Consider the following 27,445-nt stretch of genomic DNA (forward strand, 5'->3'; position numbering starts at 1 on the left):
AGGGCAGTCCTTGGGCAATGTGATGTGTGATGTGTGAAGAACAGACCTTGGTCTCAGGGTTTATGCCAGCAGAGGCCGAATATCACTCAGTCTAGAATAAGCAGAAGGGAATGTGGCCATGAATGAGCATGGAGGCACCCTAACATGGAGAAAAGGTCACTGTTCCAAAGGCTAGGACCTCTGCTTCCAGTCCAGTGTCACTGCCAGCTGTGTGAGCTGTGGCCTGTGGGGAGCTTGTCCCTTCCCAAAGCCCGGCAACTTCACCTATTTTAGAAGAGCAATGCCACCCCCTTCCTTACCCCTTCCACCAGGTGTGTGCGTGTGGTGAAGGGAAAGCCATAGCACCTGTGTGCTTTGCTGTCCTCCTGCAGTGGTAAGGACAGGACACATGGCACACTGCTCTTTGGTAATAGCTCTGTAAACACAGACAGTAGGATTCAGTAAATGTAGACTATCGGCTGGAATGAACAATCCAGGAAAGGCATGTTGGGTGGAGTTCCTGAACTCTAAGTGCTAGAAGGATTCAGCTTTGCCTCCCGTCAAAAACAATTCCCAGGGGTAGCGAGATAGCTGATGGGTAAAGGCGCTTGCTACCAAATAGGAGGACCTGAGTTTGATCCCTGGGACCCAGGTAGTGGAAGGAGAGAAATATACTCCTGAAGGTTGCCCTCTGACCTGCACACCCTTGCAGTGCATAGCATGTGCACACACACACATGTAAATAAACAAAAATATTTGAAGTCGCAATTCTGCTCCCCTTTTACACCATCAAATGCAGCCCGAGTTTGCTGCGATGATCGAAGCGACTGAATGTCACACTGCAGAAGCAGAAGTATGGGAGCGGTTGGCGTGAGAGAGGCTTCAGGATTGCCCATGCATCCTGAAGAGTTTATTCAACCCCTATGTGGTGGCATGCCCTTTGTATCAGTCAGCTTTCTCTCTCGGCTCTGGGGCTGTAATGTGTAGCCCAGCAGTGGGGTGTCATTGCTCATAGTTCTTTCATTATTTCTATTTTACTGGCTCTTTGATTTTTATGTAGCCAAGGCTTACCTTGAACTTGCTATGCAGCCAAAGATAGCCTCCCTCTCCCAAGTTCTGGGATTATAGGTATGGCTCACCATACCTAGCTTGTTCCTATTTTATATTTCTATAGGTGTAGTTATGGATCCGTTCTATGTAGCTTCATCCTAGGACTCAGGATGGGAAAGGCACCCACATGTGTGGTGCATGGTCACTGATAGAGGAGTAAAAGGCACCGGCAGAGCCACACGTGACTCACACAATTCACACTTGGCTATGCCACCTGTTGTTTATGTTCCCTTGGGCCTGGCGTGGGAGCGATAGGGCAATCCACCCTTCCCATGAAGTAACTCTGAAAGTTTCTTGGCATGGAATGAGCATATATAATTATCTCATGAGGGATGCAGAAAACAATGAGAAGGACAGCGCAGTGCCACAAAGCTGTCATGAGTAGTGTCTAATATTAATCTTCTAATAACCCTATGACATATCTCTGCATTAGAGTATAGACAATTGAGAGTTGGCATGACTATCTAACATGCCCAAAATGTAGCCAGTAATTGGCTCAAGTGTCTGGCTTGAAGCTGGATTTGGTGGCATTTAACTAGCTTTGGGCTTGCCTGCAGCTTCTCGAGGACTCATTGTACAGAGATGTTGTCATTGAACAAACATTTATAAAGCAGTTACTGTGTGCCTGGTGCTGGAAACATGGTGATGTGCAACTAGATATTCTTCCTAAACCTCTGAGCATAAAATAAAACCAGAAATGTGAAGCACAAATTGGGTGCAGGGCAGAGCAAGAGCAGACCCAACACTCTGTGGTCCTAACCCTGGTGACGGCATAGACACTGACAGCCAAAACACTGTAGCATGAAGCTCTTGTCAAGGTCCTGCCTGGAGGAGCCAGTGCTGAGAACAGTTCCCCATCTAGAGTTCTAAAGGGCACTCACAGGAAGTCAGTGTCTGTGGGCATGTGCCCAGCCTTCTGTCTACAAGACTTGTCAAACCAGGCCTGTATGTCAGGACCTTCCTCCCTCCTGTGTGCTTCCTACTGTGATGTTTGATCCAAGGTCCTGCAGCGTCCCTCCTGGGCTCTAGCTCTGCCTTATACACAGTCAAAACCGTGCACATCACAACACCAAAGACCCAGCAGCCTCCACGTCAACCTAAGAGAGAAAGAGAAACCAGATTTAGTCTGCTTTTGAATCAGCACGGTGACACAGATGGCTTAAAACTGACAGAATAAGCCTTGATCCCTGTCCTTTTTAATGTCAGGGTGATAAAAAAGAAGGGAAGAAATTCTCCTGGTGTGGTTGGCAAAGCGACTGTAATAATAATAAACAACACTTATTTTAGTCATAGGGCTCCAGTACCAAAGCATGGGGCTCGACATTAGCCTGACTCTACAGGAAAAGTGATGACATAGTCAGCCGTTGCTCATCAAAAGAGGTGGCTTGTGGGCTGAGAAATAAGCCACTTAGAAAGTAAGACACGTGTCCCACAGCTGAGTCTCTGGCCAGATCCCACATCTGTAGAGAAATGGTTTTGTAAGAGGTGACGCTCCTCTCAGCTTGGTTGCGGTCCACCTACATTTTAGATCATTTTGCAAAGCCAAGTATATATGTATATACGTACACACACATACACCTGCATAGTTGTGCATGTTACTCAGTGTCTAGACCCACCCCCACCCCCCAAATTAAAAAATAGGATGAATATGGAGGAGTGCATGTGAGGAGACTGTCTCACACTTGATTAGGAAGGCCATGACCCACTGTCTTCAAGACTGACTTCAGGGAAGTCAGTGATCTAATTCAATCCCAACTTAATAGCCAGAAACTAGGGGAGCTGAAGATGTTAAGTCCCAGCCTGAGTCCAAAGGTCTAAGGAGATATAGCAACCAGGGCTGGGCGTCTTAGTGGAAGCAGACAACACATTAACCCTTCCTTCACATGTTTGCTTCATCACGCCCTCAACAGATTGGATAGTGCCCGTCACACTGGTGAGGGCAGACCTTTACCTCGTCTTCCAGTATATCACTAACCCTTAGGGAGCCAGCTTCTCAGATATGTCCAGAAACGATGCTTTTACCACCTATCTGGGTATCTCTCAGCCTGGTCCACTTCACAAATAGAGTTAGGCATTACCTGTATGTACACACAAAGTATGTATATGCACAAACGCTCTCACCAGACACACACATCTGAGATTTGATCTGAAAACTACAGATACCAATGTGCTTTGAATTCGGACTCTTTTACAAGTTCTGCTTCTTGGAGCTGGGCAGATGAATCAGTGTGGTGACCCTTTGTTTAGATAGCTGAAGTCTGCCAGTCTGATTTCCCTGAATCCTTTCCATTTTAAAGTCAGAGTGATTTAAAAGATGGTTGGAGTGAGGGAGATCCACCAGCATTGTTTAAAAGGTACACCATAATAACTTAAAAAAAAAAACGCATTTTGATTTTAGCCAATGCATTTGACTGAGCAGTTAAGAGTATTTGCTGCTCTTGCAGATGAGCCAAGTTCAGTTTCCAGAACTTGGTCAGGGATCTCACAGTCAGGCAACTCCAGCTCAAGGAGATCTTATGCCCTCTTTTGGCCTCCACAGGTACAAAGTTCCATCTTGGGGGAAGGGTGGGCAGAGCTCCGTTAAACAGAGAGTTTGCCTAGCACACAAAATACCATGGGCTCAGTCTCTAGCACTGGATCCGCGGGGCATGGTGGTGCATGCCTACAATCTCAGCACTCGGAAGGCTGAGGCAAGAGAATTGAAGTATGAGATCTTTATTTAATTACACAAAGAATTTGAGACAGCCTAAACTACTTGAAACCCTGCCTCAAGACAAACAAAAAGACAAAAACAAAAACAAAACACACACACAAAACAAAACAAAAACAACAACAACAAAACTTTGGAAAGCAGGGCATAGTAACTCATACCTGTAATCTCAACACTCAGAAGGCTGACTGAGGCAGGAGGATTTCCATGAGTTTGAAGCCAGTCAGGACTACACAGTGAGTTCTAGACCAGCTTGAGCTTCAGAGTGAGACCCACCTTAACAAAAACAACCAACCAATCAACTCTGTCTTAGAAAGGAGTCTCTTCTCAGAAGGACAAGCAGACAGACTCAGCCCCGACTGTTGAGTAGGGAGTCGGCAGACAGTGGGCCCTTGCAGAAGCAAGGAAGAACTGTGTGGAGTTGGGCCCACCGAACCTCTCTGTTTTGAGGGCCAGCCTCAGGAGAAGAGCAGATCAAGTGTCTGGTTTGCCATATCTGAGGAATCAACATAAACCATAATCTGTGATCACACAACAGCTGCTCTAACTGACACTGGGCCTTCCAAGTCAGGCCACCCAACAGCCAGCTACGGATGGGGAAACGGCTCACAGACCCCCTACCACATACTGCTAAGCTATTGGCTACTGTGATGGCCATATCTGTTTTTTCTGATGACTGATTGATACAGGAGCTGCTTGATGTGGAGGGTGCTTCCCACGGTGGCGGGTGCCATTCCTGGGGCTGTGTAAGAAAGGTAGCTGAGCTGGGAACGAACTGTTAACTCCTTCCTCTGTAGTTTCTGTTTCAATTCCTGCCTCCAGAGACCTGCCTGAGTTCCTACCATGGCTTCCCTCGGTGAAGGACTCTAATCTGTGGGACATAATAAGCCATATTCCCCACCCCCAGGTTAGTTTTAGTCACTGCCTTATCACAGCAACAGAAAGCAAACTGGGATGGCTGCCAACAGAGTCTGAGGGAGATGGGGAGACATAGTATCTGACTGCACACTGCCTGGTGAGCCCACCAGACTCCAGTGGATAGTTTTAAATCCATGGTCACACAGATTCTGTAGCCCTGGTTAAATTCTATAGGGCACGAAGCACTACAAAAAGTCATGGGTATGGGAATATGAATATGGGGGTATGTAGAGAAGAAGGGGAGCCGGTAGGAGTGGGAGGGAAGTAACCGGAATGTGTTAGGTAACTGGGTGAAACTGTCAAAGAAGAGAGTGGATTAATTTTAAAAATGAGCTATAATTTAATGTGATATTTTTAAAAGGATAAAATTATCAACCTATAGGCTATCTAGCCATGTTTATAAAGTTTTATCAAAACAAGTCTTGGGGGCTAAGAGGAGGGCTCCTTGTGCAGGAGTGCCTACCTGCCACACAGCACAAGGATCTGAGTTCAAATCCCCACACCCATGTAAAGGGGCTGGGATGGGGGTGTGTGCCTAGAACCCCAGGCTTGGGAGGTGGAGACAGGTAGGTTTCCAGGGTTCACTGGCAAGTCAACCCAACTGAAATGGTATACTGGTTTGGATGGGAATGGCCTCCACAGGCTCGTATGTTTGAAGACTTGGTCCCCAGTTGGTCAAAATTTTTGGGAGGCATTAGGAGGTGTGGCCTTGTTGGAGGACGTGTGTCACTGGGAACAGGGTGAGGTTGCAAAAGATTTTTCTTGCCATTTCCAGAGCTCCCCCTCTCATTTCTGCTTGTGGTTTTGAGATGTGAGCTCTGAGCTCCCAGCTGTTCCTGCCAGCACACCTCTGCTCTGATAGTATGACCGCTAAGCCTCTGCTCTAATAGTATGGCGCTAAACCTCTACTCTAACAGTATGGCCACTAAACCTCTGCTCTAACAGTATGGCCGCTAAGCCTCTGAACAGTATGCTGAATCAGATGCTTTCTTTTATAAATTGACTTGATCGTGGTAGTTTATCACAGCAATAGAAAATGGTAACTAATATAAATGTTCAGGTTCAGGTTCAGATTCAGTGAGAGACTCTGCCTCAAGGTAGTAAGGTGATTCTGATAGAACAGGACATCCAACATGGGTATTTATAGAGAGATGCATACACACATAAACACACACACTCACACACACATACATTCACACATTCAAAGACAGTCACACATACACACACATCATACACACACACATACACTCATACAAATATACACACATACTTTCACACACATTCACACACCTGCACACATTCACACTCTCACACACACCTACACTCTCACATGCATACACACATTCACACACTCACATATCATACACGCACCACATACACATATACTCATATACAAACTCACAGCACACACACTCACATATGTGCACCCACTCTCACACTCACACACACTCTTTTACACAGACAAACACACATACACTCTCATACATGTGCACACTCTCACAAACACACATACTATACAGTCCACATGTGCTCACACACACTCATACACACACACACACACACACACACACACACACACACACACACAGAGTTTTTTTAGGAACAACCCCAAGGCGTATTTATTGAAATTAAGTTAACCTAATGTCGACTCCAACTTTTATTGGGCCTGAGTTGATCTGGCCTCTTTCTGCTTTCTGTTTGCATGGACTTCAACAGTCTGCCCCCAGCTGTGCTTTTGCAGAAGTGGGCAGCCTGATGCCCCTGCTCCACCATCTCACTTCTAGGCTACATGTGCCCTCCAGATTACTCAGACCGCAAGTATTGATGGAAGGGAGATGTAGAATGACCGTGTGCTTCCTCGTGATTTCCTGGATCCAGAAGGAGCCCGAGCATATGTCTGTCAGGAGTCTTTGGGTTGCAAGACACAAAACCAAATTTGAACTGGTCTGGAAAAAAAATGGGTGTTTATTAACTCACACAGCCTGATGACAGGAAGGGCAAAGGGCCAGCTGGGCACTATGACTAACCAGAGCTTGAGCGTGACTAACCAGGGATTCCAGATTCCAGAGCCATCCTGCTGACCCCTTGCCTCTCTCTTTGGTCAACACCCTTTCAGGCAAGCTCTTTCCACTGCTGGGGACATGACTGTCTTTAACTCCCAATGTCTCCATTTTCAGTTCACAATAAGGACAAGGTGACCCAGTTCTGGAGTTTAGAAGAAGGGCCCTTGAGTGGCCATCAAGGGGGCCCAGAGCCACTCAGATGGCCACCCAGGCCCGCGCTGGAATGTGGCGGGAAGGTAGTGGATCTTAGCTTTTCCCCAAATCATAACATTGGAGTTAAGAAGCATTTACCAGAAAACCCTAGAGGTGAGTGGGTGAGTGAACGGACGGGTGCTTGTCTTTCAGCGATGGATGGAGTAGACAGAGAAGGGAGAAGAGGGTAGCCCCATCCTTCCCAGCGCCACAGTCTAGAGATGAGTCTGGGATGTGCTGAGGAAGCCAGCTGTAATCAGAAGAAATGACTGGGATATCAAATACCCTGACAGGCCAGGCTCATCTATTCAGTAGCCTGCCTGAGCTCAGTAAACATACTGGATTGGAAAGGTCTCTGTGTCACCAGTTGACCCACTGCTTCCAGAGATAGAATGAGAGATGCTCTTTGAGAGGTAGCATCTATGTCTCAGCTAGTTCCTACCCCACCTTAATGATGTGGCTACCAAGGCTCTCTTCCTACACTAGCTCAGCCCTCCCGAGTCTGAGGCATTCCACCTTCAAAGATGAGTCTTTTTTCCTTTTAAAGATTTATTTATTTCATGTATGTGGGTACACTGTTGCTGTCTTCAGAAACACTAGAAGAGGGCATCAGATCCCCATCACAGATGGTTGTAAACCATCATGTGGTTGCTAGGAATTGAACTCAGGACCTCTGGAGGAGCAGTCAGTGCTCTTAACCGCTCAACCATCTCTCCAGCCCTCTAAGGAGAATCTTATTGGAAGTCGTTGGTCTCCCCTGTTGCCTTCTGAACCTTTGAGTAGAGATGTGGTTTCCATCTCTCTAAGTCATCTTCTTCTTTGCTTTTCTTGGAATTCCCCCTTGTGATTCCTTGGCCATCGTCTTGATGAAGTGGTGTGCATCTGTATATAAGAACTCAGGATAGCACACATTCTTTAGTCCCAGCACTCAGGAGGCAGAGGCAGGACGATAGCTGTAAAGTCAAAGCCAGCCTGATCTAAAGAATGAGCTCCAGGGACAGCCAGGGCTACACTGTGAGACCCTGTCTAAAAAGAACGAGAGAGAGAGAGAGACAGAGACAGAGACAGAGACAGAGACAGAGAGAGACAGAGAGAGACAGAGAGAGACAGAGAGAGAGAGAGGGAGAGAGAGAGAGAGAGAAACTCTTCATATTTCATTTGCATCTGAGGCTCGGGAGGGCTGGAGAGCTCACCTGAAGCCCGTGCTACACCAGCTTAAGTTGCACGCGGTGAGTTCAGACCTGCATGGACTTGGGCTCCAAAAGCTCCAGTTTCTTACAAGCACAGGCCTTCTCCCTGGATCACTTGTTAAAATGTAGGCTCTGAGGTCTGGGAATGGAACTCAGTGCTAGAGTACTTGCCGGGCAGCTATGAGGCTCTGATTTCATCTCCAGCACCATGTTTGAGAAGGAAAGTCCCACTCGCCAGGCAGGAGCTCTGGCTGCCTGATTACAGGGCACTGGTGCTGCCTGTACAGAGCAATTGCTCTAATTGGCGATTTCCAGCCCTATCATTTTGCCATGCTAGGTGTTTTCCCGAACATTATGCCGTCTGAGGGGAAGACTCTCACTGGGGTTAAGGGCCTAGTTTCTAATGCTATCTATAGTGCCTGAGGACGAGTCCCGAGCAGGATGCTGTCTGGTTCCATCATCTTTGCCTCTGCTTTTTTTTTTCCCTGCAGAACCAGATGTCTTTGGCATCTGTATTCCCCAAAGCTGTTAGAAGAAGAGACTTCAGTCTATAGAAAGGATAGAGAATAGTTCCACATAAGCAGGGCATGACGGCACGCACTGCAACCCCAGCACTTGGAAGGTGGAGGCAGGAGGATTAAAGGTTATTTCAGATATAGTAACAAAAGTGATATTATGTATGTACTTTTCTTACTTAATAATGTCATTGTGTGTGGAATCATCACAGGTCAGGAGATCCATGTATTAACCACAGTGGTTCTCAACCTTCCTGATGCTGTGACCCTTTCATACAAAGGGGACCCCTGCAACCATAAACTTATTTGGTTGCTACTTCATAACTGTAATTTTTGCTACTGTTATGAATTATAATGTAATTGTAATTCATGGTTTCCGACGATTTTAGGTGACCCCTGTGAAAGGATCATTCAACCTCCCACCAAGGGGTCTCGACCCAGAGGTTGAAAACCACTGTATTAAACATAATACAGGGCTCAGGGTGTGGCTGAGTAATAGTAGGTCACTTGCCTAGCATGCACAGGGCTGTGGGATCCATGCCAGCACTTCAAAGGAAATAAGGTAATTTGGAGCTGGAGAGAGGGGTCAGGAGTTGAATACTTACTGCCCTTCCAGAGGACCCATGTTTGGTTCCCAGCACCCACCTCAGGGTGCTCACAACTGCCTGTCACTCTGCTTCCAGAGGACCTGACACCAACTTCTGCCCCTCCCTGGCCTCCCAGGCATCTATATCAGTATGCACAGATACACACATAGAGGTAAATAAAGGTTAAGACAACATTAAAAGAGAAATAGTTAACTAGCTGATTAGTTAATTAAAGGTAGTATACACAAACAACATACCATTGAACGGCTGGGAGTGGTAGCTCAATTGTGGAGCATCCTTCTTAGCATGCCTGAGACCCCAAGTCTACCTCTAACAACCCCCCCCCAAGTTACCAGTGATACAAGGTAGGTCCTTTTTTATTAAGGAATTTATGCTTCGTGACTCCAGTAAGTTTGGCTGTTCAGATTTTAGAAAACAGGGCGTATCTTCATTGAACTCCTAAACTAGGCATTTGCTACCTGTACCGAGGTAAAAGGCACTTAGGTTTTTACCCCCAAGCAGAGTATGTTTAATTGCCTTATAAAACTCTACTGAGCTGTCACCTGCCACAGACCTCTCAGTTAATCGGACATCTCTCTCACCTCATTAAACTGGCTCCAACTGGTAATTCTTCATCAAATTCAAAAGAAATCTGAACCCCACCATTGCCAAAACCCAGATCTGAAAACAATTAACCTGGGTCTGCTTCAAAATACAAAGAGAGCTAGTGTCTAATAAAGCCTTGGAATAATGTGTTCTTTGAGTCAGCGCTGGAGGAACTGAAGGGCATAAAAGCTGCTGAGCTTAGTGGGCAAAGGGTATTTGATTAGATGTTATTAGACGTGTTTTCCTGAATCATTCTGCCACAGTTCATGGCGAACCTCCCAATTTTGCAGTCATTTTCTCGGCCTTGACATTCTGATCTGTCTTACTTTAGCTGTCAGGGCTATGAACAGAGCTCTGATTTGCTGCCGGTGGCTCTTACCAGAGGAATTCTGAAAATAAAAGGCCTAAGTGCCTCCCACGGAGGGTTCCTGCGGACTTTCTGACAAGAATTTCCCAGAATTCCTTCTCAACATCTTCTCTGATGTCCAGGCACAGCTTCACAACCTCCCCAACTTAGATTCTCCAAGTCTCTTGTTTGTGCCAATCAAAGCAAGCCTTGGGCTGGGCCGATGATGCAATTTTGAAAACAAGCTATGAGATGTTTATGGTCTGCAGCAGGCAGCACCTTCCTCCCTCCTCTCTGCTCACTCTCCTGTTCTCCTTTCCTCCTTCTCTTCTTTGAACTCCATGTGCTTGGCATCAGTTGGGACATAGAGGCTGGTGTCTGGGGTCTTTCTCCAACATTGTCCACCTTATTTTTTGAGACAGGATGTCTCAATGAATCCAGAACTTGCCAGTTTCAACAAGACTGGTTGGCTGGCAATGCCCCAGGATTCACCTTTCTCCCCAATACCTAGCACTAGGGTTCCAGATGCAGGTCACTATGCCTGGTTTTTTACATAAGTCCTGGGCGTTCAAACAGTTTACCCACTACCCCAAGTTCATTTTCTCCGTCTCTGTCTCTCTCTGTCTCTGTCTCTGTCTCTCTCTCTCTGCCTCTTTAATTTTATGTGCATTGGTGTTTTGCCTGCATGTATGTCTGTGAGAGGGTGTCAAATCACTTAGAGCTAGATTATAGACAGTTCTGAGCTGCCGTGTAAATCCTGGGACTTGAACCTGGGTCCTCTAGAAGAGCAGCCAGTGCTCTTAACTACAGAGCCATTTCTCCAGTCCCGTCTCTTTTCATAGAAATTTTTTTTAGGGTGATGGAGATTGAACCCATCTCTTGGGAATGCTATAACTCTTGATTTACACTCCTGGCATCTCTGAGAAGTAATAAACACTTCAACTTGAGTAGGAATTTATTCATTCCAGATACACTGATTTATCAGATTAGTCGTTTAAGGTTTTATTTTATCTTTGACTTTAAAAACCCCATTTTGACCAATTTCATATAGCAATTTCATGGGGGCATTTGCTGCAACTCATCACCCCTGTGGTTAGATACTATTCTCTTTATTTACCATCACTCATCAGTCTATGTGAATTTGGAGTCATAGACTATATGTAATAATTTTTACGTAAGCCAATTTTTTAAAAAGCTTATAAAATGTTAAAATTTTAAAGTAGGGGTGAGGAAGGAAAAGGGATGGAAAGATGAGGAAGAAGGGAGGGGGAAGGAGGGAGTGATAGAGGGAAAGAGGAGAGAGGGATGGGGGAAGAAGTGAAGAGGGAAGGAAAGAAATAAATCAGAGAGTGTGAGCAATGTTGGACAGGTAAGGAATTCTAGGTGCTTTGGAACCCAAGGGCAGACTGCAGCTCTTGCCACTATTGTATGGTTTTGCTATCCTTGTGTGAAGCAGGGTCTCCTGCAGCCCAGGGTGATCTCAAACTCACCTTAAACTTCTGATCCTCTTTCCCCTCCCTCCTAAGTCCCGGGACCCCAAGAATGAGCCACCACCCCCAGGCCAACTGAGTCTTTGGCATAAAGGACGCTGCTTTAGTTTCCTGTCAATACCGCTCCCAGCAGATCCCCCATTCCCCACTTTTATTTGAAAATAGGCTGTACCCTTCTGCCATCTGTCCCCATAGTGACTCCAGAGGCAAGTGGTTGTGGGTCATGTGCTCAGAGCCCATGACAAATATTCTCTGACTTCAGAGGATGCTATGGGTAGGGCCCCATTCTTTTCTTTTGCTTTCCTCTTGAGATCAAGATGGTGGGTCCTTTTTCACTCTATTGCCCTCATAATTATGCCTCTAGATTCTATTCACCTTGAATTCTGTTCAAGAGGGTGAGCGATGTTTGTCAAGTAAAGAATGGGCCTTGTCAGAATGGGCCTTACCTAAACAATAATGAGTTTTGTTGCCTGGTGTTTATCACTCCATTGGGTTACCTTTAATACATTGTTCCTGTTCTAGACCCTTCTCAGGGGCTCTGATTGCCCTCAGGGACAATATGAAGATATATATATAGAGAGAGAGATCTGACGTTTTCAACTTCAGCTGACTGTTTGGCTATCCCCAGGGTAACCCTGGAAATATGCTGTCAGTCCGACTCAGTCCAGCCTCTTTTAATTACATAATAAGTTGCCATGGGTGGCTGACCTTTTGACACTAGCCATGGGGTCTTGGTAATCCCAAGGATACTGCACTACTTACTGCCCTCGGTGTTGTGACAAAATACTCAAGGCAAAGCAAACTCATAGGAGGAAGGGTTTGTTTTAACTCATGGATTGAGAGGAGATAGTCCACCGTGCCAGGGCACACAGAGGCCCAGAAACACGAGGCAGCTGCTCACAGAGTCCACAGTCAGGCAACAGAAGGGTCTGTGCTCAGCTCATTTTGTTCTCTTCTCCTTTTTATTCAGTCTAGGACCCCAGCTCCTGGGGTGATGTCATCTGCATTTAGGGTGGGGCTTCGCTCTTCAGTTAAAATACTCAGGAATTCCTCTCAGGCCCACACAGAGAGATTGTCTCCTGTGAGATTTTAAATCTGGACAAATGGACAGTGAAGAACTAGAACTTTCTATCTAGAACTTGCACCTCCATTACTAAGTGGCCTCTTCACGCACCTACCAAAGGCAAGTAATATGGTGAGGTCCTGAGCTCTGTACTGTACCAGAATAGAAAGAATTTAGGGAAAGAAAACTCCTGATTTTCACCACCGTTTAACATGTGATTCCTTTTCGGATTTTCTAGAAGGCCTTATGAAGGTACAAGGGCCACTCTTCAGTGTGTGCCCACATAAACACTCTCCATAGTGACATCACATAAAGGTAGCCCATGTTGGTTCCCATCTAAATTTAGACCTGGAGAGATTCTAGAACCGACTATTCCGATTCTTAGCCTTCGCTAGAAGCTACTGTGATAAGAAACTGGCTCTGGGCTGGTGATGACCTGCAATCCCAGCACTTGGAAGGCAGAGGCAAGAGGATGGCTCCAAGTTCAAACCCAACCTGGTCTAGACAGTGAGCTCTAGGCCAGCCAGGGCTGCATGGCAAGACCCCATCTCAAACCAACACACAAAAAAACAAATGAAATGGCTCCAAAATTCAACCGTCTGTTAAGCAAAGGCCCACAGGACTGAATACACAGAGACAGCTTTGCCTACCGCAGTCAGAATCTGCCCAAGGCTTCGAGCGGCTTGAGTGGAGAGGTGCAGACAGGACAGCGGCGTGGGCAGACTGATGCGTTTCTTGGAACTTTTTGCCTTCGGTTGACTGCAAGATCAGCACAAGCTCAGAGTCCTGTAGTTCTGTGGTAATGGTTTCCTCATGGGGAAAGAGGGTGGAATCAGCGGGTTTTCTCTGCATTCTCCACAGTTCCCTCATAGCACTGGGTAATTTGTTCTCAGCTACTGTAGGACTAACTCTCGAGCCAGCAAGGGCAATCTCTGTGTGAGCATCTAGGGCTTCCCATGGGCATCTTCTACTCCTCTCTGATTCTGACTAAAGCTCCAGGCCAGGATGGGACTGTCCTAAGAGGAGCATCCCTGCAGCCCTGGATAAGAAAAAAGGCCGAGTATTTAAAAGAACTTTTTAAAAAAGCTGTGGGCCAGTAAGATGGCTCAGTGGATGAAGGTGAAAATGTAATGACCGGAGTTCCATTCCCCAGAACCCAAGAAGGAGAGAGCCTACTCCTGAAAGCTCTGACCTCTACCCATGTGGCACACACACTTGCACACACAGAGAGGCACATACATAAATAAGAATTAAGATTAAATCTTAAAACAGGGTTGCGGGGGTTATAGCTCAGTGGTGGAACACTTGCCTCTCGTGCATGAAGCTATAACTGAGAGAGGAGGGGGAAGTTGGGGACTGTTACTAACATGGACAGGAGTCCAGGATAGTCACCATCCCATGCTCCCTTCCCTCCCTCCATCCTCCATCCCTCCGTTTCTCTCAAACTCTCCCCTTCCTGCTTCTCCCCCCCCCCTTCTCTGTGACACAAACCAGGCAGCTTTGCACCTGCGTTTCCCCCAACGCAGCTTTCCTCTCACCTCCAAGCTGGCTTTTCCTCTTTAGTTTTTCACATTTCTATCATAAAGGTCCTAGCTATTGGACTGGCAAATGCCGGACTTTCTTTAAAAGGCAAGGAAGGGAGAGAAATGGAGTCAGCCAAAACGAAATTCTTTTTAATAGCTGGAGGGAGAGAGGAGAGGAGGAAGTGACATTAATACTTTCTCCCCACCACGTAGCGAGTCACCCGAGTGAGTGAGCCTGTGTCACTTTGAGTAGTGCATGATTTAGGTTTTTATCTGTGTCCAAGAGCTGGGTGCCCTTGCATGTGCCGAGGAAGGAAGACTTCATGTCCTACATATATCCTCGTGCTACGTTGTGGATACATTCCAAATCAACAGTGTCTGGGTTCTAGCTCCTGACTTTTTCAGTGAACCAAACCAAACTCCCAGTGAGGGTTTTAACTTTGATAACCATTAGCCTTGTCTGTTTCCAATCAAACAAACACTCTAGAATCAAAACACAGCCCTGCATCATAAAATAATCTACTGCCTTCAGCATATCCTGCCTGAACCAAATCCTTTAAACAAATCACTCCGCCTCCCTCCCACATGCATGGCAAGCACACTGATGATAGCATTTAGCCACCCAGCCAAGTTCTGGAATTCGTTCCGACCACCTCTAGCCTCCCCATCCTCCAAGACTCATTTTTTTTCTGCTCATCATTATTTTCTTTGCAATCCCACTCCCTCGGATACTCCTACACAGAGACTTGCGGTATCCCTTCCTTGGGCCTGACCCTCATGGGAAGCTCTGACATATATAGCCTTACCACTTAACAGGTTCTGTGAACTGCTCTCTGCTCACATCAGGGTTTTCTCTTTTTATGCCCTCACCTGGTGGTACCCATATGTGTCCATGTTCTACAGTTGCCATGACAACCTGCCATAGCTTGACTATGTGCTAGAAGCATTGCCATTTGGTCAAGAGGTCTAAAGATTATCCTCAGACCTTCCTTAAGCTTTACCCGAGGTTACTCCTTTTCTATAGGCGTCTAGCGGGTTTTCTGAATGCCGGAATGAGCTCACTATTCTTGCAAGGGAGGAAGTCTAGAAAGACGTTTAGTGCTTTGGGTAGACATGTGACATACTACCCACCTATTTGTGATATGTGATAAGGTGATTTGTGTCATAAGGGAGACCAGAAGATGGAGCCATGAGGGGAATCAGGTTGCCTGGGAGAAACTCACCTCCCACACACATTGCTTGCAGACCCCTGAGAACAGAACTAAATCTTTCCATCACTGTCTCCCAACCCAAGCCAGGCACACAACAGAAATACAAGCAGGGAAGTATGTGACCGTGGCTGCATTTTGGAAACTGTTTTGAAAGTCATGAGAAAGAAGGCAGACCTGAAACAGGGACTTCAGAGGCTCATGTGCTGGAGTCAGGGTGGAGCCTCGGGGCTCTGGAGGATGGGATGGGGAAGGCTGCCTCTCCAAAGGTTCTGTCTCACTGATGCCTTCAGCCCCATGTGGCAAGACAGGAAAACAGAGGCACACACCTTAGGTAGCTGACTTTCTCAAGACTCCAAAGGCCTAAATATTTCCCAATCACCACCTGCCCTGGAGTTCTATTTAATATTTAAAAAAAAAATTTGTGTGTTTGAGTGTTTGCCTACATTGTACACACTGTGTATCTGTGTGTGCTATAAAGAGTTCAGAAGAGAGCATCAGATTCTCCCGGAAATGAGTTTACAGTCAGTCAGTTGTGAGCTGCTTCGTGGGTGTTAGGACTGCAAAAGCAACGAGTGCTCTTAATCATGGAACCATTTCTCCAGTCCTGGAGCTTTAACTATGGCTAAGATCTCTGAATGGGTCTAAGAGACTGGGTTAGGTTTGAGTTTGGAGATTTCATAGCATATATATTTTTTCTTTTCAATGAATAAATGTCAATGATCTTTCCACCTGAGCAAACCAGGCCATTCAGCCTGTCTATTGAGGTGTGTGGAGAGTGTATTCGACTCCTTATGGGACCTGCAGCATACTCCCACTGAGCAGAGATCCTTACAGAAGGATTAAAGATGAAGCCAGGCTTCAGGCTGTATGTCTTCCCCAAGTGGGAACCCTTTGGATGAGCAGTCCTTGAGATGCATGTAGGTCACATGGTTGCCTAAAACGACCTTAATTTCTAATTGCTGGCACAGACCTGCAGAAACAACTGGTTTCAAAATGAGTTTGGACCACAAGGGTCTTCTAAAACTAAATTCTAAATTGCACTGGGCTGGTTTTCTGCTCTCATTTTCCTGTAATTGGAGTCTGTCTCCTACCTCCTAAACAGGAGACTGCTGGGAAGACCTTTGAGAATACAGCAGGAGATGAAGCACTCAGTGTTCTGACCCAGTCTTCAATGTTGTAGTGGAGAAAGCTGTCCCCCAATCTGTCTCAGTTAGGGTTTAGTTCCTGTGAAGAGACACCAAGACCAAGGCAACTCTTATAAAGGCAAATGCTTAATTGGAGCTGGCTTACAGTTTCGGATGTTCAGTCCAATATCATCATGGCGGGAAGCATGGCAGTATCCAGGCACACATACTGGAGAAGGAGCCAAGAGTTCTACATCTTGGTCCAAAGGCATCCAGGAGGAGGTTCTCTTCTGCACTGGGTGGACTCTGATGTAGGACCTCAAAGCCCACCCTCACAGTGACACATGTCTTTCAACAGACCACACCTCCTAATAGTGCCACTTCCCATAGGCCAAGCATATTCAAACCACCACACCATCAAAGGAGGCCTAAGTCCTCTGGCTGAGATGGCTCAGTGGTTGAGAACTCTCTGAGTTCAGTTCTCAGCACCCACAGCAGGTGACTTGCCACTTTGGCTCAAGGTGATTGAACACCCTCTTTGGGCTTGGAGTAGGCGTGGACTTGTTGGGGGAAGTGTGTCACTGGGGCATGCCTTGAGGTCACAGATACTCAAGCCAGGCCTAGTGTGCAGTCTATTCCTGTGGCCTGCAAGCACAGATTTACAAGTCTCAGTTATCACTCCAGCATCAAGTCTGCCTGCATGCATTATGCTTCCTGCTGTGATGACAATGGACTAAACCTCTGGATTGAAAGCCATCCCCCTTTATAAGAGTTGTCACGGTCATGGTGTCTCTCCACGGCAGTAAAACCCTAACTAAGACAACCAGTTTAGGCTACAGAATCAGACCTTGTCTCAAAAACAAATAAAGCCAAAGGCAGAAGGAGGTGCTGAAACTTTCAAGAGACCAGTAGTTTACCTAAGAACCTATGCACATTGTCACCCTTGTGCATGCATCTTTTAATTGTATTCTCACAGTCTGTATTCATGTGCATACATGTGTGAGTATGAGTGCGAGTGTGCATGTATGGATTTGAAGCTAGCTCTGTCTAGCGGCAGGCAGATCTCTGAGTTCAAGGCCAACATGGTCTATAGAGTAAGTTTCAGGACAGTCAAAGCTACGCAGAGAAATCCTGTTTCAAAAAGCAAAAATAAATAAGTAAATAAATAAATTAAATAGTAATGGTACCTATTTTTTTTCTTTAACTTGGGTTCTATTGTTTTAAGATGAACTTATTTGTCAATTTTGTTTATGTGTATGTGAGTATATATGCTACATATGTGCATGCCTGAGGAAGCCCTAAGAGGATATTCAATTACCTTGAGCCAGAGTGGCAGGTCACCTGATGTGGGTGCTGAGAACTGAACTCAGAGAGTTCTCAACCACTGAGCCATCTCTCCAGTCCTTGGGCTCTCTTCAAGGTCTCAGTGTAGCCTAGGATGTCACCGAACTCTTGATTCTCCTGCCTCCACCTACCAACTGCTAGGATTACAGGCATGTCTCACTATGCTGCGTTTATGCTGTATGCTGTACTTGGAATGGAACCCAGAGCTTTGGGGACACCAGGCAAGAACTACCAACTGAGCTACCTCCTGAGCCCAGTAGTGCCTATGTTGTTTGGAATTTTAAAAAATATTATTAGTGATACAATATGTATGAAGTCCAGGGCAAGGTAGACTTGTGGTAGAAGGTGGCAGCTATTATTAGCAACAGGTCGTGCGCTCCTTACCTCACGCTTGGAGGAAGAGGGTCAGGCAGAAACATCACACTGCCTTCTCATCCCGGGTACCGCTGGGAGGCCCAGGGTGCTTTTGTGTTCTTCATCTTTTCTGTCTTTCTAAAGCTCTGCTCTTCAGGTTTCCTCTCTGCCTCTGCAAGTTAGATTGTCCTAGATTTTCAGAGCACTGTGTTCTGGAGCTGTGTGTGTGTGTGTGTGTGTGTGTGTGTGTGTGTGTGTGTGTGTGTCTATGTGTGTGTGTGTGTGTGTGTGTGTCTATGTGTGTGTGTGTGTGTGTGTGTGTGTGTGTGTGTGTGTGTGTGTGTGACACATGAGAGAGAGACAAGGAGAGACAGAGGGGACGGGGGAGAGAGTGTAGGCCAAAGGACAACCTAACATATCTTTTCTCAGGCACCATCCACCTTGTATTTTGAGACTATAGCTCGGTGGCCAGGAACTCTCCAGTAGACTACATTAGACTGGCTAAGGAGCCAGCCCCAGGGGTCTGCAGTCACTAAGAACTAGAATTAAGGTCATGCCACCGCCACACACAAAGTTTACAGAAGCTTTTTGTTTGTAAAGGATTTCTCTTTGGATCCTGGTTGCCACAGAGCAGTTCCTAAGCCCTAGGTGAACATTTATTTGTTGAATTGCATGGGTCTATGTTGTGAGAAATATCCACTAGTTCCCTCTCTGCTATAATTCCCTGTAACCAGTGGTCCCACACTCTAGTAGCTAAATAGATCTGCCATCCTCTTGGTTTGATAACACAATACCCAGTAACCCGGAAAAATCAAAACTCTTAAGCTTATAGTTAACCTATTAGATTTATGTATCAATAAAATTACAGTTTACATGATGCCAACAAATAATTTCAGAGCCAATTGATAATGATAAAGCCTTAGCCCAATTATTCTAATCTTTTGATAAGGCCTCCATTCTCCTTCTCTCTCCTCCTAAGATCTCTCTTTCCCCCTACCCCCCCTCCCTCCCCCTCTCCCTTCTCCTACCCCTCCCCCCCTTCCTCTCTTGGACAGGGAAGACCCTGCAGCAGGCTTAGGTGTGAGACCAGCCTGGCAGTGTATGCTCAAAGGACCCCCATGCTGAACCCTTTTCTATTCCTAGTAGCAATCTCAATTGGTAACTACATCCGTCTGTTTCTTATGTTTTTGTCTCCCAGCTAGACTTGATTAGCAGTCTCCTGGGCTACAGTCAGCCCTTGCCTGGGGCCCAGCTGAGGGTACTTGTATTTTAACAATTAAAAAACTGATTGCATATTGATTCTTGGGGTTTCTCTGCTAGACTGAAAGGCACATCAGGGGCCCTTCTTTGTTTGCAGGATGGATTACTAAATTGTCTGCAAGAAGTAGTTACTTAGTAAGGGAAAATGTAATTAAAGCAACAATAACACTTTCCTTTGAGTTGGGTTCTGGGAACTCTGGATAACAGCCTGACATAAAAGCCCTAGGGAATTCCTGTTCTTGGATCTTCTTTTCCACCATATCCTCAAGAATCCTGTCCCCATCCCCATCTCTAAAGATAAACAAAACACTCATCATTAGTTTGATTGTTTGCTTGTTTGTTTAAGCAAAGTTCACAGGATAGCAAACAGCCTGTGAGCTTGGGGGCTTCCATTAAAATGAGGCTGAGGCAGGAGGATGTCCATGAGTTTAGGACCAGCCCAGGGTCCCAAACTAACCGGGATTTTTCTCAAAAGAAAACCAGGGCTGGAGCAATGACTCGGAAGTGAAGAGCCCTTATGCTCTTGCAGAGGACTTGGGTTTGGTAACCAGACCCCACTTGGTGGTTCATAACCGTCTGTAATTCCAGACGATCCCATGCTTTGTCTGACCTCCAAGGCAGGTGGTGCACATATACACAGGTAAAACACCCATCCATGCAACGTAAAAATAAACATGCTAAGCAGAGTGGCTCTCGCCTTTAATCCCAGCACAAGGCAGAAGCAGGCAGATTTGTGAATTCAAAGCCAGTCTGGTCTACAGAGTGAGTTCCGAAATAGCCATAGCCATGTAGAGAGACTATGTCTCAAACAAACAAAACAAGATAGATAGATGGATGGAGGGATAGATAGATAGATAGATAGATAGATAGATAGATTATATGTGTGTATGTATATATATGAATTAAGTGCTATAAACTCTATCAGTTGCTAGCTCAGTAATTTTCAGATCTGCAAAGTGGGGATAATGTTTGGGTTATATGAGAATTAAGTGAAATACACTGTTAGCATTTTGTCTAAGCTCAGCCCTACAGTTACCTGGCAATGGCCAGGTGTGCCTGACTCACTATAAAAGGGGTCACTCACCTCCTCCCCTTGGTCTTGTCTTCTTGCTACCTTCCTCCCTCTCTCCCCATTCCCTTTCCCTCTCTCTCCACATACTCATGGACAGTTTCTCTCTCTCTCTCTCTCTCTCTCTCTCTCTCTCTCTCTCTCTCCCTCCCTCCCTCTCAACTCCCCTCCCCATGCCCTGAATAAACTCTATTCTATACTATACCTTCATGTGGCTGGTCCCTCAGAGAAGGGATGCCTCAGCATGGGCCCTCGGAGGCACACCCTTCTCCCACACCTGACTACACCTCCACCAAACATATTCCTTCTCTCTTTATCTTTTTATAAACACAACAGAATCATGTAGAAAAAACCTTGTATCTCCTGAGTGTAGTTGGCCTGCTACATTAGTGTGTTAAAAAAAAAATGGTGTCAAAAGAGAGAGAGAGAGAGTAAAAATGAAGGAGAGTGGAGAAGAAGGTTTTTTGTAGATATGAGGGAGAACATAGGCAGAGGCAATTAGAAGGGTCCAGAGTGAACATGGCCCTGGGCTGGGCTGTGTGAAGAAACCAGGGAGGGGAGAGCCAGAAGAGTAAAGGGAAGACAAAAGGGACGGGTAACAAAAAGGTAACTAAGGGAACAGCAGCCTAGCCCTGGGTTGAAGGAGTTTAGGGTAGGGGGCGGGGCATGCCAGCCATATCCTGTAACAGGTAGGGACTGAGGGATGCTGGGAGAATCCAGCAGCAACTTGGCAAGCCGTTGCTTTTCTTTAGTTGTTTATTTTGCTTTGTTTTAGGTTTTAGGTTTGTAGGGGGAATATTTTTTTGTTGTTTTTAAACACCCTGAAGCTCAGGCTGGTTTAGAACTCACAGCCTTTCTTTCTGCCTCAGCACCCACATGCTAGGATCACAGATGTGAGCCACCACAGCCTCTTCACAGGCCTCTGGGTAGATGTCCCCCACTCAGGGAGAGTAGAGAGGTTTTAAAAGTGGGGGTTCAGCTGGGCTGGAGAGATGGCTCAAAGATTAAAAGCACTGACTGCTCTTCCAGAGGTCTTGAGTTCAATTCTCAGCAGCCATATGATGGCTCTTAACCATCAGTAATGGAATCTGATGTCCTCTTCTGATATAATTGAAGACAGCTACAGTGTACTCACATAAAATAAATAAATACATCGTTAAAAAGGAAAACAAAGGGTGGGGGAGTATTCAGCAACCTCTGGGCCAGTATGAGGAAAGGTGAGGCTGTCTCTGTCCCTGTGAACCCTCCAGGTGAGAGGCCTCCTAGAGGAGGATGTTCCCTGCCACCATTGCTTCTGCAGGAGGCTCTCAGGGTCTGGTATGCCCATCTGCCCCCAAGCAGGAGAAAGCTGGGCCTCAGGAAGGGTGAGACATTACCTGGAGTAGGTTGGGTTGGGTGGTGACATCCTCCCCTGCTCCTCCAAACCCTGGGCAGAGCTTCCCACCCAGAGGAAGCAGGCTCCATCAGCTTATCTCGGGGCGAGGTTTCCGAGGGCAAGATGTTTAAAGTTCTGGTTAATTTTTGTGTGTGTGTGTGTAACCGCCCAGCTGAGACCTCCTCCGGGAACAGAGGTGTTTTTGACATCCTATGAGCCACAGGCAATTAAAAGGAAGATAAATTGGCCAAGTCTGGTTTATGAGGCTTTCCACACAGAGGCTTAGGTGAGGATGAAAACTAAGACAGTGGGACCCAGCCCCCACCCCCAGTCTTCACCGTGGCTGAATACAAGGATTTCACAATGAGCTACTCTTGTGCCAGGGTTGATAGAGTCTGTGCTCCAGGGATAAGCCCCGGGGTGGGAGAGAGAGAATTCTCAGACCATTTCAGCACTTCTTGTGGGGCTTGGGCAAGTTCTCCTCAGAAGCACAGAGCTCCAAGGCCTGACTCTACACTCCCCATGGTTCCATGGCTGCTAAGGTCAATGGGTTGATAAGGAGGAAGAGAACTTCAATGGATAAGGTCTGTAGCCTAAAGTCCCTGCAAACAAAAGCAGTTCTCTGTAGCACTCAAGGGCCTTCTACTGTCCTCCGCATTCTTTCTACAAGCTCAGCTTCACCAGCCATCACTGGGCGGGGGGTGGGGGTGGGGGGCTTTATTCTCCATACTGTTTGTGGCTCAACTTGTCCTCGGTTCACACCAGCTGTCCAATGAGCGTGACCTCATGCAGTGGTGAGACCGTCACCATGGAAAAGGCGATGCAGAAGCTGAGGACTCATCCTGAGGGTGACCTTGCAGAGGAACAACAACAAAACCATTCTGCAACCTTGAGGCCTCTTTGGGTCTCATTCAATGTGGGCTATAGCAAATGAACTTCCGCTGGGTGCTGGACTCACTGTGCCCACTCAGGGATGGGGCTGGCGAGTGTGAGGTCCGATCCTCAAAGCGCTCGGTGGGGAGGGGGAGGGTGCTCACTCCCCTGTCAGGTGATTTATGTCTGTTGACAGTGTCTCTATGGTGTTCCTATCTGAGGGTCCTTTCCCAGCCCCGGAGCATGGGACCAACCATGTATGTCATTACTTGTCCTAGAATGCATCCTCTAAGACATGGGACAGTGTGTCTGTGTCCTGGTCCTCCTATCTTAGCGTCACCCCTCTTTCTCTTTCTCATACTGCCAATTTCTTAGTCCCTCAAACTGACTATCCTAAATTAACACTTCTCATTAGGATAAAACTAAGTGTATATTGGCCCATGGATGCTTATTAGCTAGTTGATACGAGGTCAGTGAGGCAGCCTTGGTGGTAAAGAATGTTAGACATACGTATTCTTTCCCTACTCATGCCCCATAATGGGGATAGAGGTCATAACTTTAAGTTCTGCCGATGCATAATACAAGTCTTGCTTCAAAAAGAATAATAGACAGCAGCGCATCGTGAGCCAAATAGGTGGCTGTGGCCTAGGAACAGAGACTCAGCTCGCCCTGAATGGCATGGCTCACCACGGAAGCAGTTACAGGAACTTTTATGGTCACATGGTAAAAGCCATGCATAAAACAGTACAGCTATCAATACAGCAGTGGGGTCAAGAAGTAGACAGCTTACAGAAATGGTATCTCTGCTATAGATTTTAGGTGTTATTTGGTGAGATGCTCAGCCTTGGGGCTGGGGGAAACTAATAGTGTTTTAGTTAATACAGACCAAAAGGTTTGCCTCATGGTCAAAGACCGGTAAGTGAGGCCCAGAAGTGGGTAACAACTATCTATTGAGAAGACTAAAGATTCTTGGATTTGTAACATTCCCAATTACTACAATCAGCTCTGATCAATCAATCAGTCTGCAGAATTGTCAACATAAGTGTGACTTCATCAGGAACTTCAGTTACCATCTCCCAGTGAGGACGGAGGTGAAGACATCATTCTAGGGCTGAAGTTGGATACTGCCATTGAGAATTTGATCCTAGAAGACTGAGTCCCAGAAGGACCCAAGGATTCATGCATTCAGATGTGCATTGTCTAACTAATTAGTGACCTCTGTGCTGGTTGTCTTGTGACAGATGATATTGGTTGCTCATCTTGTAGTCATCTGGCCAGCAAGAGATCACTGTAAGTTCAAGGCCAGTGTGTACATAAAAAGTTCCAGGATAGCCAGGAATGTTACACAGGGAGACCCTGACTCAAAAAACTAAAACCAAAACCAAACAAACAAATCCTTTCTTGTTTACTGGCCAGAACCCCATTTTGCACATTTGATATGGTAGTCATGTGCTGAGACATCCTCACACCAGAAGGTAGATCTGGTGGAGTTTTGATAAATTTAATCTCTTTTCCATCACTTGGTTAGGAATAGGTTTACATTCTATCATTTTGACCAGTGAGAGTTTGAGAGTGGGGGATGGTCTGAGAGAAGGTTTTGTGTTTTGTTTTGTTTTGTTTTGTTTTGTTTTGTTTTGTTTTGTTTTGTTTTGTTTTGAGATAGAGTCTCTCTGTGTAACAGTCCTGGCTATCCTAGAACTTACTACATAAACACTGGCCTTGAACTCACAGTGATCCACCTGCCTCTGCTTCCCAAGTGCTGGGATTAAAGGTATGTGTAACCATGTCCAGCTGATTTTTTTTTTTAATAAAAAAATGAGTGGAAGCTGTATTGTGGTGGCACACACTTTTAATCTCAGCACTTGGGAGGCAGAGGCAGACAGACCTCTATGAGTTCAAGGCCAGCTTCATCTATAGTTAGTTCCAGGATAACCAAGGCTACACAAAGAAACCTTGTTTCAAAAAATATGATAATAATAGCTGGGCGTGGTGATGCATGCCTTTAATCCCAACACTCGGGGAGGCAGAGGCAGGCAGATTTCTGAGTTTGAGGCCAGCCTGGTCTACAGAGTGAGTTCCAGGACAGCCAGGGCTACACAGAGAAACCCTGTCTCAAAAAAAAATGATAATAATAATAAATAAAAAGGTGACTGGGTATGGAGGTGCAGGCCTGTAATTCCAACACTCAGGAGGATCTTAAATTCAAGGCCTACCTGGGCTACTTAAGGGAACAATAACTAAACTGTTTTAAAAATCAGTTAAGGCCTGGCGAGATGGCTAAGCGGGTAAGAACATTGACTGCTCTTCCAAAGGTCCTGAGTTCAAAACCCAGCAACCACATGGTGGCTCACAATCACCAATAATGAGATCTGACACCCTCTTCTGGTGTGTCTGAAGACAGCTACAGTGTACTTACGTATAATAATAAATACATCTTTGGGCTGGAACAAGCAAGACTGACTGGAGCAAGCAGGGCCAACTGGAGTGAGCAGAGGTCCTAAATTTAATTCTCAACAACCACATGAAGACTCACAACCATCTGTACAGCTACAGTGTACTCATATACATAAAAATAAAATTAATAAATAAATCTTTTTTAAAAATCATTAAAAAAAATAAGGGAAATTCTTCCCTTTCTCAATTCAGGACATTTTCCTGACTTGTGGAATTTCTGTGACCATTTTAGGAACAGATAAGAAAGTCAAGAGAATTACAGAACTTGACTGAGGTGATAGGGCCAGCGACTCAGCTACCTTTTATGCCATCCTGGCTTGAAACTTTTGTTGCACCAACCAGTCAGTGTTTTGTTTTGTTTGGGGGTCTTACTATATATCTCTGGCTGATTTAGAACTCACTATGTAGTTCATGCTAACCTCAAACTCACAGAGATCTCCTTGCCTCCTCTTTCATAGAGCTGGGATTAAAGGCATGTGCCACCACTTTGCCTGGCTCTCTCTCCTGTTTTGTAAAGTCTCCACTTAGTAATCTATTACCTATACCTTCAAACATCCTAACTGACATCCCCACTGAGGGTAACAATGGAGATGTCACTCTCATGTCCCCATAATCTCAGTTCCTGTGTGTCTGAGCCATCTCCCAGCCCCCTGCTCATATTTGTAATAACAATGATCCAAATGAAGTCACCCCAAATTTATCCTCAGAACACCCTAAGCTGCTGCACCCCCAAGGCCTCCTTCACTGCTGTGCTATCTCTGCTTTGTCTATGGGCTACTCTAGCCAATAGAGCCCTGTGATGACCTGCTCCCAGCACAGATCCCTCTCCCAACAGATCCCCCTGGGGGTCCCTGGCTTCTCCCAAGCTTGGTTGTCTCATTTCGGTTGCTCTCACACACACTGCTCAACAGTGTAATCAGCAACACGTATGGTTAGCCAAGCCTAGCCAGTGTGTGCAGGTGGGATGGTCGGTGGCCGAGAACTAGAACTCGAGACGAAGAGACTTCCTCGTCTGACTGTAAAACTAGGTGAGAAGATGCCACAAAAGCAATTTAAAAAGCAACCACAGCCATTGATTGATTTGTGCCTGAGACACCTTTCTGAAACTGTCCCTGCCGGACTATCTATCAGTATACTTAGCTACAGAATGACCGCTCTCTGTGACTCTCACAACAAGGAAACGAAAATTTACCGTTGCTGGGAGGGAGATGTTTGGTTGTTTTCCTGGAGGTTTGATCTGATCTTCAAAACATGGAGTAAATAATGGGAAAGTGTTTCTAGAGTTATAGAAATAGTATCAAATATTGTTTCTCTTTTTAGAGAGGCTATAAATAGGAATTGCAGAAGTGACAAGTTAAGAGTGCCTGGTTAGCATGAGGCCGTGGCCTGGGTTCACTCTTGGCACGGGGTGGGGATGGGGGTTAGGGGTGAGCGTGAGGGGTGGATCTGAGCGGAGAAAGGGCAGAGTGAGAGGAAAGTTATTACTTAAAGCACTCTATAGATACTGGATGTGGTGGTAACCCTAGCATGTGGGTGGTAAAAGCCAGAGATCAGGAATTCAGCGTCATCCTAGCTATGACCTATATATGAGTTAAAGGGCAACTTGAGTTACAGAAGACCCTAGCTCAAAAACCAAGCAAACAAACGCTGAAAGGTTAGCCCAGTCTTTAAGAGTATTTGCTGTTCTTTCGAAGACAAGAGTTTAAATCTAAGCTGGGCAGTGGTGGTGAATGCCTGTAATCCCAGCACTTAGGAGGCAGAAGCAAGTGGATTTCTGAGTTCGAGGCCAGCCTGGTCTACAGAGTGAGTTCAAGGACAGTCAGGGCTATACAGAGAAACACTGTCTCGGAAAAAAAAAAAAGAAAAAAAAAAGAGTACCCCTTTCAGGTAGCTCACTACCACCTGAAACTCCAGTGCCTGGAGATCCAAAGTCTTCTTTTGCCCACTGTGGACATGTGCTCCTCCCATACACACACTCATAAATAAACAAAATCATCTTAAAGCAAAACAAAAAAAGTATGTTATGGAGATTGGCCTACTGGCTCGTGATAATACTCAGAGGCTGAGGCAGGAGGATTGCTTCAAGCTT

The 27,445-nt window shown here is 46.0% G+C and overlaps 1 protein-coding gene and 1 long non-coding RNA gene across 7 annotated transcripts in view; one reads left to right on the forward strand and one right to left on the reverse strand.

The window, feature by feature from the left end:
• Positions 1 to 27,445, forward strand: part of Pakap (paralemmin A kinase anchor protein) — a 462,510-nt gene that overhangs the window by 294,431 nt on the left and 140,634 nt on the right. The gene's annotated exons all lie outside the window — the stretch shown is intronic.
• Positions 1,176 to 26,661, reverse strand: Gm35099. Of its 4 annotated transcripts, none has more exons than XR_003955209.1 (4): positions 26,549 to 26,661; positions 16,595 to 16,727; positions 13,420 to 13,579; positions 1,176 to 2,186 (listed from the first exon to the last, which is right to left on the reverse strand). It is a non-coding gene; the product is annotated as a predicted gene, 35099 (long non-coding RNA). The 4 variants fall into 4 exon arrangements; XR_001784315.2 differs by lacking the exon at positions 1,176 to 2,186 and adding an exon at positions 6,292 to 6,663; XR_003955210.1 differs by lacking the exon at positions 1,176 to 2,186 and adding an exon at positions 7,809 to 7,854.

Source organism: Mus musculus, chromosome 4, assembly GCF_000001635.26.
Source record: "Mus musculus strain C57BL/6J chromosome 4, GRCm38.p6 C57BL/6J".
NCBI lineage: Eukaryota > Metazoa > Chordata > Mammalia > Rodentia > Muridae > Mus > Mus musculus.